We start from the raw sequence: 6,000 nt of genomic DNA, 5'->3' as shown, positions 1-6,000 counted from the left end.
AAGTCCCCCCAAATTGTTTATTATATCTAAAAATTTTATGTGGCATGCAAAATCTAATAGTCTAGGAATTCCTGATCCACAAATTTTTCCTTTCTTCCTAAATAACTCAAGAATTCTATTCTGGGGGGCAAAAAGCTGGAGAAAATATTTAATTATTTCATTAAATTTCTTGTCCTTGATTTAGCGAAGACTGTTTTGCATCAACTTAAAGTAAAATGTAAGCTTCCTGGGAGAGGAGATTTGGGTTGTTGTTGTGGTTGTTTTTTTTTTCGCTGCTAGCTTCACAGTCCTTCCCAGGTGGCCCAGGGGTGAAGAATCCACTGGCAATGCAGGAGAGGCAGGTTCCGTCTCTGGGTTGGGAAGATTCTCTGCAGAAGGAAATGGCAACCCACTCCAGTGTTATTCTTGCCTTTTTGTACTGTTCATGGGGTTCTCAAGGCAAGAATACTGAAGTGGTTTGCCCTTCTCCAATACTTTGGCCACCTGATGCAAAAAGCCGACTCATTGGAAAAGACCCTGCTGCTGGGAAAACTTGAGGGCAGAAAGAGAAGGGAGAACAGAGGAGGTGGTTGGATCACATCATCGACACAATGGACATGAGTTTGAGCAAACTCTGGGAGATGGTGAAGGACAGGGACCCCTGGCGTGCTGCAGTCCACGGGCTCACAGAGAGTCGGCCACAACTTAGTGACTGCATAATAACACCATTTTATATGATTTAGTGTTTTATATCTTCTGGTGTTACTATGTCAACAAGTACAATTCATAATCATAGTACCATGTGATATTTATATTACATTCACAATAAACACTTTATAAATACATCTAAGGACTATATAACCAATGCAGAAGCAAAAATAGCTATGCATCCTTTCTAAGAGAATTCACCTCTATTAGCTCAAAATCGTTCAAACATTGTTGTCTTTCCTTCTTGGGGAAAAAGGCAAAAGCAGATACCTTATCAAAGGCAACAGAGTTACAAGTATCTCTTTTGGGAATAAAGATGAAGGAATGTGTCTTTTTTCTGTACTATTTAATTTTACTCCAGGGCAGCAAACACACAGTAACATTATAACATGATTACAGAGGGAGGCATCAAATCAAGCTTTGAATTTTTCAGATCTTTTAAAATATTCTATTTGCTTGTTAATGTTTGGTTGTGCTGGGTCTTCATTGCTGCTTGTGGACTTTCTCTAGTTGCAGTGAGTGGGGTCTACACTCTAGATGCACTTCATGGGCGTCTCATTGTGGTGGCTTCTCATATTGTGGATCACAGGCTCCGGAGTGTTCAGGCATGCAGGATCTTCCTAGACCAGGGTTCAGACCTGTCTCTCCTGCACTGGCAGGCAGATTCTCAACCACTAGACCACCAGAGAAGTCCCCAAGCTCCAAATTTTTGAAAAAATGAAGTGGACTTTAAAAAACAACCTTTGAAAGTATTAGTTGCTTAGTCCTGTCCGACGCTTTGCTTCCCCGTGGACTGTAGCCCACCAGGCTCATCTGTCCATGGGATTCTCCAGGCAAGAATACTGGAGTGGGTAGCCATTCCCTTCTCCAGGGGATCTTCTCAACCCGAAGAATGAACCCAGGTATCCTGCATTGCAGGTGAATTCTTTACCATCTGAGCCACCAGGGAAGTCCCTTATCTAATTATAAAAGTGCTACCTGCATTACTATATTTTAGAAATTTAGAAAATGCAGAACAATACAAAGAAGGAAATAATAATGGTCATTAATCTTAACACTTAATTTTTGGAGCATTTCTTTCCAGAATTATTTGATGAACATTCACTCTTTCATTCTTCATGTTTTCAACATTCCAGTGCAACTTCTACTTGGAGTTAGTTCTCTAACCTCCTTCCTCTAATCCTATCATAATGATTGCATCTTGGAGTTTGCAACTTGCATCTTCTCCAAGTTACTAGGGAGTTACTTGGCATCTTCCTCAGTAAAACTTCACTTCCATCTTCTAGTCTGTCTATTCTACCTCCAGTCCAGAAGCCATCACTTTTCATTGCCCATTCTCTTCCCCCTGCCTGTTTCCTGCCTCATCCAGATTGGATTTCATGGGGATAAGATTATAGTCACTCCCTTCCAACAGCTCAGCTTCCTTCCCCGCTCCTGCTTTGTTTTTGTTGTTTAGTCCTGTCCAACTCTTTGCCACCCCATGGACTGCAGCAGGCCAGGATTCCTTGTCCTTCATCATCTCCTGGAGTCTGCTCAAACTCATTGAGCTGGAGATGCAATCCAACCGTCTCATCCTCTGTCATCCCCTTCTCTTCCTGCCTTCAATCTTTCCCAGCATCAGGGTCTTTTCCTATGAGTTGACTCTTTCCATCAGGTGGCCAAAATATTGGAGTTTTAGCTTCAGCATCAGTACTCCCAATGAATATTCAGAGTTGATTTCCTTTAGGATTGAATGGTTTGTTGTACTCATTCAGAAAAACCCTAGCCATAGCTGAGCCAGACTGTGGCCTTCTCTGTATCTGTCCCTGGTTAGTTAACTTTCCAGATTTCCTCTTAAATTAACTGCAGACATCAAATGGACACTAAATACATTATTTTTTATTATTATTTTTATGTGGGTCTCCGTCTGAATCAGGCAGATGAAGTAGTCAAATAATGCATTTAAGTTTATATAGGATTTTAATAATATAATCAGTGAGCTCAAATATATAGATTAATAAAATTATGTTCTCTCCAAACAGAGTCTATTTAATTACCCATGGCATCTGTGAAACATTTATAAATATCAATCATTAACCTGGGTAAACAAACAACTGAACAAATTCTTCAAAACAGAGATTTTTACAGGGAACGTTCTCCAACCAGAGAAAAAAGTTAAATGACAAGCCAGATCCAGGAAGCTGAATGACCCCTCCAATACAAAAAAAAAAAAAAGTTTTAACTATTTGGGAATTAATGAGCAGTCATCTAAATCTCTAAATCAAAGGGGAAATAAGACATACATTATCTAAGATCTCTAGAAATTAATAAAAGGTCATTTCCTCATAAAAATAAATGGTGCATAGCTAAAGGAGTACTCATGGAATAATCTATAACTTTAGCCCAGAGATAAACCCATGCACCTATGGACACCTTATCTTTGACAAAGAAGGCAAGAATATACAATGGAGAAAAGACAATCTCTTTAACAAGTGGTGCTGGGAAAACTGGTCAACCACTTGTAAAAGAATGAAACCAGATCACTTTCTAACACCATACACAAAAATAAACTCAAAATGGATTAAGATATAAATGTAAGACCAAAAACTATAAAACTCCTAGAGGAAAACATAGGCAAAACCCTCTCCAACATAAATCACAGCAGGATCCTCTATGACCCACCTCCCAGAGTATTGGAAATAAAAGCAAAAATAAACAAATGGGACCTAATTAAACTTAAAAGCTTTTGCACAACAAAGGAAACTCTAAGCAAGGTGAAAAGACAGCCTTCAGAATGGGAGAAAATAATAGCAAACGAAGCAACTGACAAAGAATTAATCTCAAAAATATACAAGCAACTCCTGCAGCTCAATTCCAGAAAAATAAACAACCCAATCAAAAAATGGGCCAAAGAACTAAACCAGACATTTCTCCAAAGAAGACATACAGATGGCTAACAAACACATGAAAAGATGCTCAACATCACTCATTATCAGAGAAATGCAAATCAAGACCACAATGAGGTACCATTTCACGCCAGTCAGAATGGCTGTGATCCAAAAGTCTACAAGCAATAAATGCTGGAGAGGGTGTGGAGAAAAGGGAACCCTCTTACACTGTTGGTGGGAATGCAAACTAGTACAGCCACTATGGAGAACAGTGTGGGGATTCCTTAAAAAAATGGAAATAATACTGCCATATGACCCAGCAATCCCACTGCTGGGCATACACACCGAGGAAACCAGAATTGAAAGAGATGCATGTACCCCAATGTTCATCTCAGCACTGTTTATAATAGCCAGGACATGGAAGCAACCTAGATGTCCATCAGCAGATGAATGGATAAGGAAGTTGTGGTACATATACACAATGGAGTATTACTCAGCCATTAAAAAAGAATGCACTTCAGTCAATTCTAATGAGGTGCATGAAACTGGAGCCTAACAGGGTGAAGTAAGCCAGTGAAAAGAGAAATATTCAGCCTCAGAAAAACAAAGGAAAAAAAACAGGAAAACAATTCAAAGAATGTGACGAGTAGAAATAGTCAAAGATAAAATGATCACTAATAAAAAATAAATTAGAAAATAATAAAATAAAACCCCAAACATAGGGATTACCAAAAAAAACCCCAAACTTAATTAAGGAACATACATATCCCCTCAAATTTTAACTATAACTAGACATGAAGAAGAGCCAAATTAATTGTGAGAAAATGTTGTATGGTACCCAGTGACAATACATTGGAACTTCTACAGAAAATGTATATTTTAGCAAAATACAAATTTCACAACTGATTTAAGAAGAATATAATGCTTTCAAATTTTGGTGATGGAGAAGACTCCTGAAAGTCCCTTGGACAGCAAGGAGATCAAACCAGTCAATCCCAAAGGAAATCAACCTTGAATATTCACTGGAATATTGGACACTAAAGCTCCAATACTTTGGCCACCTGATGTGAAGAGCTGACTCATTGGAAAATACCCTGATGCTGGGAAAGATTGAAGGCAGGAGGAGAAGGGAATGACGAAGGATGAGATGGCTGGATGGCATCACGGACTCAATGGACATGAGTTTGAGCAAGCTCCAGGAGGTGGTGAAGGACAGGAAAGCCTAGGGTGCTGCAGTCCATGGGGTCACAAACAGTCGGACACAACTTAGCGACAGAACAACAACAACAATGGCTCTTAACAAACCAATTAGCAAAGAAGAAGCGGGGAAGTTTTGAAAGAGGTAAATAGATTTTAAGTTAATGATACGGGAATAATCATGTGTTTTTATCATTTCCTTTTCCCATCACTCCAGTGAAACAATGGCAAAGTTTTAAAACATGTAAACATACGGCAATGAAGAGATCATGAGAGAGCCATCTGTACCTTTGGGATTTCAACAAATTTATCTGTCCCGTATTTTTAATGTTCCCTTGGTAAGTTTGATTTCCCATAGAAAGAAAGAAAAGAAAGCGAAGTTGCTCAGTTGTGTCCAACTCTTTGTGACCCCATGGACTGTAGCCTGACAGGTTCCTCTGTCCATGGGATTTTCCAGGCAAGAATACTGGAGTGGGTTGCCATTTCCTTCTCCAGGAGATCTTCCCGACCCAAGGATTGAACCTGGATCTCCTGCATTGCAGGCAGATGCTTTATTGTCTGAGCCACCAGCTTTCCCATACCATGAGATTATTATATGCTACTGCTACTAAGTCGCTTCAGTCGTGTCCAACTTTGTGCGACCCCATAGAAGGCAGCCCACCAGGCTCCTCTGTCTCTGGGATTCTCCAGGCAAGAATACTGGAGTGGGTTGCCATTTCCTTCTCCAATGCATGAAAGTGAAAAGCGAAAGTGAAGTCGCTCAGTCATGCCCGACTCTTAGCGACCCCATGGACTGCAGCTTACCAGGCTCCTCCGTCCATGGGATTTTCCAGGCAAGAGGACTGGAATGTTATATACCTCTTCTCAAATCCTTCATTCTATTCCCAGCTAATAACTAGCTAATTCTTAACTGACAGTAGAGAAGCATCAGAGGGAACCACATCTACACACCTGCTTGCATCTGTACTTCTCTTGGCTCCACTCAGGAAACTGAAAAAAGTGAACTTCTTCCTATCAAAGATGAACTTATCACTGTGTTCAGAATTTTTTGTTTTGTATTTGGAACATCAGTTTTTTTTTAATTATGAAAACATACTAACACATTTACGGGAGACTTGGAAAATGCAGAGCACGGTTACACATAGCTCCACTATATACTACTAACTCCTTTCTTGTTCGCTTGTTAAAACGTTGTTTGGGGTTGCAGTGGGTCTTTGTTGCTTTGTGCAGTTGTGGTGAGCGGGGGGCT

The sequence above is a fragment of the Budorcas taxicolor genome, chromosome 1 (assembly GCF_023091745.1).
Source record: "Budorcas taxicolor isolate Tak-1 chromosome 1, Takin1.1, whole genome shotgun sequence".
Classification (NCBI taxonomy): Eukaryota; Metazoa; Chordata; class Mammalia; order Artiodactyla; family Bovidae; genus Budorcas; species Budorcas taxicolor.
Note: the sequence above shows the minus strand (reverse complement) of the source record.